The 9188-nt window shown below is 33.5% G+C and overlaps 1 pseudogene across 1 annotated transcript; it reads right to left on the reverse strand.

Annotated features, from left to right (window-relative positions):
* Positions 1-890: 890 nt before the first annotated feature.
* LOC143587923 (TPR repeat-containing thioredoxin TTL4-like) lies at positions 891-5889 on the reverse strand (annotated as a pseudogene). Its single transcript, XR_013144998.1, has 6 exons — positions 4973-5889; positions 4069-4261; positions 3813-3997; positions 2688-3021; positions 2126-2291; positions 891-1241 (listed from the first exon to the last, which is right to left on the reverse strand). The product of XR_013144998.1 is annotated as a TPR repeat-containing thioredoxin TTL4-like (transcript).
* Between the last annotated feature and the right edge of the window lie 3299 nt (positions 5890-9188).

Genomic DNA, 9188 nt, shown 5'->3' on the forward strand with positions numbered 1-9188 from the left:
CTACGTTTTAGGGTTGATGTCACAATAGATATATGGATAGTGTTCAGGTCCATGTGTTCAAATAGAATATTAATAATAATATTTATAAACCAAAGATAAAAAGAAATTTGAGTACTTATCGTCGTCGGATAGCTCGAAAAACGTATATATATTTCACCAAATTTGCCGATCCAAACACGTGTCAACTATTTATACTATTTAGATTTTCTTTAAACTGGCAAATAAGTTTTTTAAACTAAAATTGAATGAGTTGTTAAGCTAAATAAATGATTTAAAGAGAAAAATGAATAAATCTCAAAGTTGGGGCGGTGGAATTGTTTTGGAAATATGTGGGATCTGATCTGAGTGTTGAATTGGTGTAATTGTGGTGTGGTGGGCATGCTCCTAAATTATAGGACAGCTGGGGCGGGTTCGACTCATGTTCTCACACCATGTTTCTAACTTTAGAATAACATAAATACTCCAAAAATAAAATTTCAACTTATATAGTTTTCTTGGATTAACCAAGTGGATCGAATCGATATTTTATTAAATATTTTATTTTAATTTTAGCAGGCCATCTTTAATAAATTTCTTTTTTTTTTTCAATTTTTTTCTCGTAAATATTTAGGACAGGAGTGGATTAGGTTAAAGATAGTTTGAATCCAATTAATCAAAACTGCGTAGCTTTAAGTTAAATTAAACAAAACAACGTAGTTTTGAAGCATTTCGTATTTTTAGATGAATGACATACTCATGAAATCCAACTTTTTCTAGGTGACTTAAAGTACTCGTTAACAAAACTGTTAAGACAAAATAGACAAAAAAAAAATATTAAATAATTAAATAAAAACTAAAAACAGAAAAGGTAAATAAGAGGAAAAAAAATAGGATCTCACATAATTCAGTCTTTTCTTCATTAAAAAATAAATAGCTCCAATGCAACAGAGGTCAATAGAAAACAAAGAATAAAAATAAGTAATCACAATATTCAACTTTCCACAAACTTTTTTGTACTAAAATAAAAAATCATTATATATGAATTTGTTTCAAGTAAAATGATTTTGATCCCTTTTTTATATCAAGGGGTAACACTGGTACTTGAAACTTTTAAACAAGCCCATCTGTTCATCAAACGGTATTTGTGCTTGAGAACATTCGGTTATCGAAAATTTGCCATGCTGGTGTATGTGGGGCCCACAAGAGTCGCCATGTGGATTGACCTCAATGGTTACGGCTCTTGATACTGCCAGGAGTAAGCTCTGCTTCATGCAAAAAAAAAATAAAAAAAATAAAAAATTAACACAGTTTGACCTTTTTAGGTCAAATATAATATTTTGTGAATTAAATATTAATCTAGATTTGGTATAGATTTAGCAGCAAGATTTTCCAAATAAGCAATAATTGTGTTTAGGTTTTTATGCAGGGGCAAAGATGTCATACATACAGAACTAAGGTAAAAGTTTAAGGTGAAAATTGGTCTATTTGACCTCATAAAAGTTCATTTAACTTTCACCGAAATTGAACACGAACAACTAAACAAACGAGGCTTTCTTCGTTCATTAGGAATATATGTCTGTTTCTGTTTGTTGTTCGCTAACAGTATAAACGAGCGTAAACGAACAAACGCATACGGTGCACATTCGTGTTTGTTCATTTAACTTTAACCGAACAATCAAACCCGAAGAATTAAACGAACGAGGTTTTGCTTTTTTAGATTTGTTAAGAAAAAAAGTGTGTTCGTGTTAATAGTATAAACGAATGGTTCACAAACGTAAACGAGCGAGCACAAACGGAGCATGCTCGTGTTCATCCATTTAGATTAACCAAACAAATGATCGAACATGAACATTACATGAACGAGATTATCTTGTTTGTTCGTTAAGAAAATACGTATTTTCGTGTCCGTTTATGTTCGTTAGTTAATAGCATAAATGAACGGTTCAAGAACGTAAACAAACAAACAAAACTGAATATAGATCAATGAACAAAAATCAACGGGTCAATGGTCAAACGAGTTAAAAGTAAACTGAATTATCTCCAAATGCGCAAAAATCTCATAAACTAATTTCTCAATACATGATTATTTTTGTAATTCTACTATGCACACTATATATTTATTAAAATCAAAGGTTCAAAAAGTTACCAGTTGAATACGTCGAAGTTTTAACACGATTAACGCCACAAGATTCCCCTCGGGCCAATCTTAATGCTTCGCGGGCCCGAGATAACGATTCTGCCACCTCATTGTCGCCCGGAAGTTCTTTACTCAAAATTTCATAGTCTCTCACGGCTTCTCCCCATCGCTCAAGCTACAAATCCAACAAAACAATATCTTCCAGAATTAAATTAATAAAAAACATATTATGTAGGAATAATCCAATAAAAAATAGAAATGGCAATTTATAATTTTTTAGGATTATATAAAATGTGTCAAGACCAAGAGGGTTGAGTAAAAACATTTAAATGGTAAAACTGAAAAACTCAAAACCAACCCCATTTTAGTGCATACAACCTCGTATACCTTTTTATTAAAAAACTTAAATCATTATTCTAACAATTTAATTTTTGAAATCATATGTAACACATTATATTGAACAAAAGTTATTGTTTTGTCATATACGCATTTTGGTCTTTTACTAATTTTCGACGAAGTACTAATTACCTAATCTAAACAAGGTACTAATTACAAAAATGACCCTAATCACCTTTGCATTTGAGACAGCTCTCCTCATAAGGGCTTTTGTGTAATTTGGATGGATGTTAAGGGCAAGATTACAATCTTCAACAGATTTTTCCCACAACCCGAGCTTTGACCAACAAACCGCACGGTTACAGTAAAGAACCGAGTTTGACAAGTTGTATTTAAGCCCGTCACCATACGCAGCACAAGCCTCGGAAAATCTACCCGAGTTGAAAAGATCTTTGCCTTGAGCACGTGCTCGGTTTATTAATTTAACGTGTTTAATTAGCGTTCCGACTTCGGTGTTTGTAAAATCAATCAAGCTAGCCTTTTCTGCAAATGCAGTTGCTGTTTCAAACCTGCCATTAACATTATAAAACAGTTTTTTTTTAATCAATCAAGGATCGTTAAAAGCTCGAATCGAGCCAGACTTAAACAAGCTCAAGCTTTTTAAATAAGCTTGTTTGATAAGCAAGCCTAAGACGGAGTTTCATTCGCGAGCCAAACGAGCCTATTATTTATATGATATTATTTAGTGGATTAAGTATATATTTATATAATAGAATTTATGATTATGATAAAAATAATTATATAACATCTATTATGTCATATATACAAGTTATAGTTAGAAAAACATATAAAAATAATCAAAATGTATATAAATTAATATAAATAAATATTAAATGAGATGAGCTGAGCCGAGCCGAGCCAAACTCTCGTAAGTTGAACGAGACTATTATTTAAAATACTTATTAATGTGTTAAATATATATTTAAATAATAATATCTATCTTACATCAAAATTACGATAATAATATATATTATGTTAAATATAAAAATTATATAGTATATATTTATATATATATATATTTATGATAAAAAATAACTAAATTATATATATTATGTTATGTATAAATATTATAATTAAAAAATACATAAAAATAATAAAAATGTATATAATTATTTAATAAATAATTAATGTGTCGAACTTGAGCTCCCATAAGTCAAAACGAGCCGAGTTCAAGCTCTCGTAAATCAAAATGAGCCAAGCCGGGCTCAGCTCGGCTCATTTACACCCCTAATAAAAATTATGTTACTTTTTTTACAGCTATTACCAAAGAAAAAGACATAAGAATTCAAATAAACCTAACCTTCCAAACGCCATGTCAACATGAGCTCGAACGTAAAACACATACGCTTCACATAACATTCCAAAAAACTTGACCTTAGAACATGTGGCAGGAAAAGGTTCTATTTTTGGCAACTCAACAATAATAGAATCCGCATCTTCAAGTTGATAAAGCTTCAAGAATGCTTCCGCCTTGCAAGCGATTATCTGTGGATATTAATTTAAACCATTGATTAAACTATAAAAAATAATGATTTAAAAGATATTTAAATGAGTACTTGTGGAGATGACACGGCTCAGGTTAACATGGCTGCTTCACATTCTCTAAGCACTCCTTTCCAATCGCCGATCTTTCTAGCATCCGAACATCGGTTAATATGTTTTTCCAAAGTTTGTAGCTTTTGCAACTCGGTCATATCGTTATGCTGACTGTGAGAAAGATGGTGATACGCGCGGTCCACCTGTCCTAACCTGTTAATTATGATTATGATTATGATTATGATCATCAATTTCCAACTATTTAGGGCCAATATAACATAGAAAATTTTCAGATAACAAAAAATGTAGCTAAGAGAATCAGAGCAAACAGCCATACAAGCACTAAATACTAATAATAGAAGTTGTAAACTACTGCTAACCTACAATGATAAGTAATCTGCAAATAAAATATCAAGCACTAACCTCAATGCTTGTACCTATATGCTTGGTATATTAAAATGCGCGCATCAGGATCGCATAATGTGATGCGCTGAGATTCCATGATGAGAGGATGACGCGCTCTAAATCGCACAATGCAGTCTGATGCGCACATTTCTGAGTTAAAGTGAGTTCATGCATAGATTACTTGTTCCGATTGCATAGACTACTTGTACACATAGAATTACAAGACTTATTTTGGTTAATACATGAAATTTCTTTGGCAGTACCATAACTTCGTTTTGAATTTATTATTTCAATCTCTTACTTTTTATGCGTGCACACGCATCATGTATCGGCTATATGATCAAACGCATCAGAGCACATTACGCATTTTAAAACCAAGCCTATACGCTCCCCTAAACCGACAAATCTATACACTCTCAAAAACACTAATCATGATCTAAATAATTTCAACATCAAATTCACCATTCATGCACGAAATCGAAACAATTTAAACGATTAAATCACGGATCACGAATTTACCGGAGATAAAGAGATGCTAATCTCTGATGAGCTCTTAGAAACCCCGGGTTCAACCTCACCGCCTCCTCACACTCCCTAACAGCCTCCCCAAGGCGCCCCAACATGGTCAACGCGGCCGCCCTATTACTCCGGCAAGCCGCATTCTCCGGAGAGATCAAAATCGCCCGATCGTACAACGACAAAGCCTCAACAAAATTCCCTCTTTATACAACTCATTCCCAGCATTTTTAACCTCTTCCACATCATGACTAATCATTGCCTTCTTAATTATCATCCCAATTTCAACATTTGACTCCGTTGACTTCACCCCACCTTTAATTATACTCCCATGGCCATAATTCCCGGTTCCCATTCCTAACCCTAGTTTCTCGGGCCGGGTCACCGGGTTCCGGGTATTCATATTCGATTTCAAGATTTTACCCGACGGGCATATGTTTCCGGTAGGGTATAGATTCGTCACCGGAGAGTTGACTGAACCACCGCCGGCGCCGGAGACACCGCCGGAGCTGTTGACTGAACTGTTTCCGGTGGTGGTAGAGCTGCTGGTACTGGTGGTATTAACAGTTCCGGTGACTGAGTCACTGCCGGAATATATCAACGGAGCTCCGGTGGAGTACGATCTCCGGTGACCCAGCTTCCGATTAGCAGATCGGAGCTTATCCGGCGAGGTGAAATTGGGTATGGAAGTAGCAGCGTTAAGCTCGCCGGAATGAGATCTGTCGGATGTTCTTCTACCGAGACCCAGATCGAGTTCTTTGAAATCAGGCTTGTTCTGGTCAAGAAAAGAAGCTTCATTTCTCACAGGCATTTCGTCGAACACCTTGTGTGCATGCTCCATTTCTGAAATTTGAAGCAACTGGGTGAAATGAAGAAGTGGGTTTGTGTGTATGATGCTGGAATTGAAGTAATGTGTGTGAATTTGGGGTGAAAATGGAGGATTTGAGGAGATGGATTTACCGAGTGAGAGAAGAAGAAGAAGAAGAAGAAGAAGGAGGAAGAAGATGGGGATCTCGTGATGTATTTATTGTATTCTGTAAATTATTATTATTATTATTTATTAATATTATTGTGATCCACTCTCCATAACTGGCATCAGCTGGAATAATATTAACTAGTACAACAGCACACCTCATCATAGCCGTCCAATGGTTTTCAAATTTATTTATTATTATGATTATGAGCAAAATAGTTACAAAATGATGAAATTTAATTTAAGATTAAGAAAGATGTTCATAATTAAGGTTTGATAATCTGATTGCTTATCATTTAGCACACAAGCTTAGTACTTAGACTATTAGGTGCGGATACCATTTTACTTCTCATTTAAAAGTAGCACGTCAGCTCCCCATCATAACTCACTCCACTTTAATTTTTTTTATAATATTATGGAAATGGTTCCTAATTCACCAATTCCTCATTTTTCAAATAAAATAATAATTTTGTATACTTAAAATATTAAATAAAAGCACAACATAATATTATATTAGGAAATATTAACTAAAAAGCATAATATTTATTAAATTAAAAAAGCGTTAAATAACATTTAATATATATAAAAACATAATATATATTAAATATTAAAAAAAATTAATTACATTTAAAATATTAAATAAATAAAACATTATACAAATTTAAAAGCATAAGTGCATAATAACAATAATTAAATAAATAAACATAATATTATAACAAAATGCTTTCTCCCAAAATCCACCTACCAACTCCATCTTCTTCAAAACCCATCCACCGCCACCATCGAACGTCGTCTTCGGTTCAATAGTTTTTGTGGTATTTGAAGATGAATTTGTGGCAATTAAACTTGGCTTTGATAATAATAATTAATAAATTAAAGGGAGAAAGAGGATTTGAGCGTAATTTTATCGGTGAAACCTCCACCAAAGTTTTGCCGCTAGCCGACACCAACAACACCGGGGCGGTGTTTGCCGCCGGCACCCCTCGCCACCTCAGCTCTTCCACGGTAAAACGGTGGCCACACCGTATAGACTATAGTCTTACTGATTTATACTACTCTACGCTTGGTTTAAAAGTATTTTTGAGTCCAGGTGTTATATTAGTGGGGAAGGAGACAATCTTTATTAACCCTCTTAAGAGGAAAAACCATATTTTCTAGTTTCGTCTGCAAAAGTGGTTTCTGGCAGGTACTATTAGACGAAGAATCTCAGTTATTAACTACATTTACATGTCATGATGGTCATTACCAATGGAGGGTAGTACCTTTTGGATTAAAACAAGCACCTAGCATATTTCAAAGACATATGCAGACGGCTTTAAGAGGATTAGAAGATTATTGTACAGTCTACGTAGACGATGTTATAATATTTTCTAACTCTGAGGAACATCACTATTTTCATGTTTTATCAGTTTTAAAAACAATTGAAAAATATGGGATTATTCTGTCAAAAAATAAAGTAAATCTTTTTAAAACAAAGATAAATTTTTTAGGTCTTGAAATATATCAAGGCACTCATTGCACACAAAAACATATTTTGAAAATTTACATAAATTTCCAGATACTTTAGAAGATAAAAAACACCATTTCAAAATTTTCTATTTATCTAACCCCTGTAAAATTTCTGGTCAGGACAGATAACAAAAATTTCACTTATTTCCTAAAAACAAAAATTTCAGGAGATAACAAACAAGGACGCCCCCGTTAGATGGCAAATGTGGTTTTCAATATATTCTTTTAACATTGAACATCTTGAAGGACCAAAATACGTGCTAGCTGATAGCTTGACACGTGATTTTCAGAATACATAAGCAATGATGTAATCACTCTCTATAAATAAGATACGTCCCTTTCACAAAACTCATCACAACCATATCTGGAAAAACAAATGTGATGGAAGAAGAGAGAGAAAAAATCAAGGCTTTACGCCTAAAGGAAAAAATTCTTTTAATAGAATTACAAGTTGTGAGACAGCTACCCAAGAAGTTATAAAACCAGAAGAAAAGTATTTCCTTGAAATACAAAAATATCAAAAAATAGAAGCATTACTTGAAAAGGCATGCTCAGAAAATCCTATTGACCCGGAAAAATCCAAAAAATGGATGAAGGCTTCAATAAAATTGATAGACCCTAAGACTGTAATTAGAGTAAAACCCATGAAATACAGTCCACAGGACAGAGAAGAGTTTAGCTGTCACAGCCCCCGACCCCTATACCCTGGGAGGGAAGCCGTGAACATTGATTGGTGGTATCGGTGTTTATTAAATTATTTTGCAGCGGAATATTTCATCAGAACCATAGTTAGGAAAAGTGATCAGAGTATTAAAAACACCATATTTATTATTATGATAAACCGGGAATTTAATCCCATTTTTATACAAACATAAACTTTATAGGGATAAACCCTAATATACAAAACACGTTTCTTTATTATGGTGACAAGCCACTTATTTAAGCTGGAAGCCCGCATACATTATTCCTTTGTCTCTAACAAGTCACCTAAAACATGTTTAAAATATTTGACCAGCAAGAAATACTGGTGAGTACATTTATTTATAAATGACACATTTTACAGTTACAGCATTAAGATGTTTTTACACCTGTCTACTTACAAATTACCGAAAGGTACTTGTCACTCGACCGTATCTATGACCGTGGTCATATTACTTATTGGCTAACACTTGTCCAATAAGTAACGTATAATAGCCCAGTAGGCAAGCCTTGTATTCAAAACCCCACAATACCAGTAGTAACCATCCCGTAAGTCTACAGAGACTTTATCACTGTAATGTATTTAAAATACTTTAAAAATATATTTGAAAACATTTAGACTATCTGTCATGAGTTTTATAGGTTTTGAAATTATCATGACAGTGTCGGAAAAACAGTTGTCTCACACAAATGTGAGTGGTACAAAATCTCGAATGTCTCACCTTGCAGGTTTACAATTAGAAAAAACGCCTCTTGGTATTTAAGCACCTAGGATAAACACCATGTAGTATCTCTAAATTGGTATAAAACCAATAATCAAAACAATAATAACGAGAGTAGAAACTTTACACGATGGCACAATGTCTTACCTTAACAGGCAGAGCTTTTGGATTCGAGTATATCTCTTTCGATCGGATATCGTTATAATACTCGGGTATTATACCGTTATCTTAATATATATAAGTATATGCGTGTGAATTCAGAGAGAGATTTAGAGTTTTGTTGCAAGATTTGAATGTCTCGTTGCCCATCTATTTA

Source organism: Bidens hawaiensis, unplaced genomic scaffold, assembly GCF_021521415.1.
Source record: "Bidens hawaiensis isolate Kalapana, Puna unplaced genomic scaffold, B.hawaiensis_p1.1 tig00035923_1, whole genome shotgun sequence".
NCBI classification, from domain to species: Eukaryota; Viridiplantae; Streptophyta; class Magnoliopsida; order Asterales; family Asteraceae; genus Bidens; species Bidens hawaiensis.